The following is a 3,922-nucleotide window of genomic DNA, read 5'->3' on the forward strand; positions in this document are numbered from 1 at the left end:
TCAGCTACAACAAAAGACTTACACAAATAGAGTTTAAAATGTGCTAGACACTGTTCATAGTTCTTAAATCTAACTCCCGACATCTTCACAAATATTAATAGTTTATGGAACAGGCACTATTGTTATTCCCAACATGCAGATAAGTAAAATAAGGCATAGAGAAGTTAAGTGACTTGAGTGATTTCACACAATAGTGGAGTTAGGATTCAAACCCAGACTCTCTGTTTCTAGAATCTGTGCTTTAAACACTATGCTGTTGTAGATAAATGAGAAAAATTTCATATAACATTTTAAAATACCCACCTTCATTCACCGCAGTTGTTATCACTGTTTAACTAAGGACATGTCTCGGCCTTTTTGTGAGTATATGTATGTATGTATACGTGTTTGTGTGTGTGTCTACACACGCACATATACATATGACGCACATTTTCTAAAATAAAAATGGATTTGTATTTAACATTTAACCAAGGCTTTGAATAAGCATGCCTCTGAAGGTATAGAAACTATTTACTCAGGAGAAATATTTTTTTCCCTGTTTTTGGCTGAAATCTCAGTGAGTATCCATGATTATCTGGTGATTATAAAAGAACAGGAAACCTTATAGCCACGTTCACTTGAAACCATTATCTTAATTTGATAATTTAAAAAGTACAACTCCTCTGTGATGATTTTAAAAGTTTAGCATGATTTACAGTTAAACTTGCTTGCCTTTCCAGCTAAGGTCTTCAGCGGTCAGGAAACCTGAAGTAGGTTCACTACCCACTTATTACAGTTATCATTCAGTAAACTCCTTGGGACCAGCCCATTTTTTACCTTTGTGCATGTAAATATCCTCTTGTTCCCAAGGAGATCTGTGAGATGAGATGAGAGAAAGCTCGTAGTATCCACTAGAGGTTAGTTCAGCAGATGAACCATTCCACCGCATTTTACTGCAAACTAGTGCAACCCCTATGGAAAGCAATTTGGAGATACCTTAAAGAGATACAAGTAGAAGTACCATTCGATACAGCAATCCCATTACTGGGCATCTACCCAAAAGAACAAATGATACTCTATAAGAAAGACACCTGCACCCGAATGTTTATAGCAGCACAGTTCATAATTGCAAAGATGTGGAAACAACCCAAGTGTCCATCAATGCTATTTTTTTCTATTGACTGAACATATTAAATATCCAAGTTCTTTGGTTATCCAGCAGTGTAGCTGTTATGCCCAAGAGAAGAGATCAATCAAACACAAAGAATGCAGAAAGCATGGTTCAAAAATATGGGTTCAGATGATTGGAGTTTAATTAATTGAACTGAGTGAATCTGTGCAAGTAGCACAGTAGTTATATCTCTGACTATTTTCACTGAAAGATTTACAGAATTGGAAACGCTCTGCCTATATCTTCATGAAATTGCTTTTCCAAGTATTATGCTTCTGATACGTATTTTCTAACTCCTAAAGTGGACAACTGTACCTATGAAGATGATTCATTCGTGTCGCTGCCCATAAAACTAAAATTAATCAAGACGTTTCATTAGTTAACTTTCATCCTAAGAAAATATTTTACTCTGCAACAAGCAGCAATGCTTCCATGTCTATCTGTCATTTTGGTTTATGTTCAGCCATGTTTGCCTATCAAACTCAGAGACCATGAGTTTGCAAATAGACCACATTCACAGAGATACAAATATCTATAATGATGTTGAAGAGAACCTGTTGGATTAATACAATCCTTATATTTCAGAGTTATACACAGGTCCATCAGCTAGGGATTGTCAGAGAATCCCAGTTACCATGAATGATGTAGAATCAGAGGTTTATAGTAGGAATTAGGCAACATGATGTGGAAGCTAGTTAAAGGCTGCAGGTAAAACTGTTGCTTTTGTGTCAGATATGGGCCTGAAGTCAGCAAGTCGGCAGCTGGAAAGAAAAGATGGACATGAAGTCAGGGAGATCAGGCACCAGCTGAACTGCCTGGGGGCATGTTGGAACTCGTGAGTTCAAACCGGAAGCCACATCTGTCTTCACTAACTCAAATCTCAATAATGCGTGTGATCTGCAGGAGAAGCTAGTAGCCTTCCCCAGGGGGCTACACACACCCGTGGCTCAGAATTTGGAAAATTGAATGAAATGATCCAGTGGGAACTGGAAGAGCTGCAGGTCTGACTGTTGCTCCATGGCAGCGACGTGAGCCAGCACATCAGCAGCAATAGATGTTGAGCGCCTGGCTCTGCACCAGTGTCGAGAGCAGAGCCTGCAGCTTCTCCAGCTTCTGCTTGCAAAGAATAGACACTCAGGAGCTCTTAAGGATCCTAAACCTTTTCTCACATATGTATTTCTTACAGTCTTCACGAAGAGAGCCCCTTCTGTACCTTCTCCATGGATGTAGTTAGCATGGAGTTAAGATATTTGTGAATGGGTATTATGTAATAAATCCACTCTAGTATTTCAAGTATCCTAAGTGTTTAGATACTGGCCTCTATAACACCAGTGAAGGTCTAGCATTTCAACTGCATTGTTGTAGACAGGCTATTTTGGGGTCTATGTTTCAGTCACCTAAGCACAGTGTTAAAACCATTCTCAGGTCTTTGTGATAATATGTTAAATCCAAAATCTCTGCTTGGTGCATTCATATGAAAGAATTCAGTCCAGTCCAGCATTAGAGGTCATTCTACTCTGTTCCAATGTGGATACATAGTAACCTATAACATAAAGACATGAACACAAAATGGAACTCACAAGAACAAAGTCGAGTACACATCTGTTATTCATGGCCTCTAATCTTGATTGCATGAGCAACCTATGTTACAATGTGGGCACACTTCATTAACAAACTGCACATGTGCCAGGGCCATGATGTGCAGAAGCTGAAGCAAAAGGTCCATCAGGAGCTAAAGAAATTGATGATCCAGCTGCTTTCCCACACCGAGATGAGCCGGCACATTGGTGAAAGTTTGCATGAGCTACATAGGTCCTGCTTCCATCTTCAGAATGTTAAAAAAGTGTCGACTGTTTACTTTCAGCCTTCCACGTCTCATACAGATTCCCCTTATGGCTGAATTTACCCAGAACCACAAGAGAAAAGAAAATTTGAAAAATGCAATTTAGAAAAATTGACACGATAAAAAGTTACCTCATTGGGAGTGACTTTCCTATTATTGAATCAGGAAGAACAGAAACCAAGTAAGCAAAAAAAATAAAAGTAAATAAATTCTAATCAAGAACCTCAGAAAGGCACTTACCTTTACTGTCTCTCAGCTACAACTAAGTTTTAAGGAACACTCATGAAGGATGAATTCATGCATATGAAACACGTATTTGTTCGAGTGTCTGGTATGCACAAATCATAGAGTACATGAAAAAGATATACAGAAGGTCTGTAGACTGAAATCCTCACCTTTAAAGAGCTTAAAATGTGCATGATTGCCCCACATTCAGAATCACTCATATGTTCTAGTGTTTCCCATAAGGATTACCTGGTAGAATTATACTAAAAAATGTAAACATTTTGTTAATAATTATGCTTGTTAATCAGTTTCCACCTATTTACATGAAGTAGCATTTAATATGATTCTGTTGGTTTTTTCTATTTTCTATTTTTTATTGAAGTGATTAAATATAGGGAAATGTCCAAATGATACAGAATAGCATTTCATGATAAATGCTGTAAGAATGGGATTAAAACACAAAATCTTATTTAAGATGTAGATGTAATAGTTTGTTGTATATCACAGTTGTGTGCATTTTTTCATATGCCAGGTCTAATTTATTGCAGTAAGAGATAGTATTGGGCCAGAAAGGAGTCACAAAAAATGTAAATTGGACAATATCAAACCAACAAAGACAGAAGAAAGTTACAGTGAGACAGCCAGCATATGGCTTCTAAACTTAGAATTCTGAAAAGGTTTTCATCTTCATAAATATTTATTAT

At 37.4% G+C, this 3,922-nt stretch overlaps 1 pseudogene; it reads right to left on the reverse strand.

Moving 5' to 3' along the window:
• LOC105817421 overlaps positions 1 to 928 on the reverse strand; it is a 13,722-nt pseudogene extending 12,794 nt beyond the window's left edge.
• Positions 929 to 3,922: the final 2,994 nt, after the last annotated feature.

Source organism: Propithecus coquereli, unplaced genomic scaffold (genome assembly GCF_000956105.1).
Source record: "Propithecus coquereli isolate 6110/MARCELLA unplaced genomic scaffold, Pcoq_1.0 Scaffold410, whole genome shotgun sequence".
Classification (NCBI taxonomy): domain Eukaryota; kingdom Metazoa; phylum Chordata; class Mammalia; order Primates; family Indriidae; genus Propithecus; species Propithecus coquereli.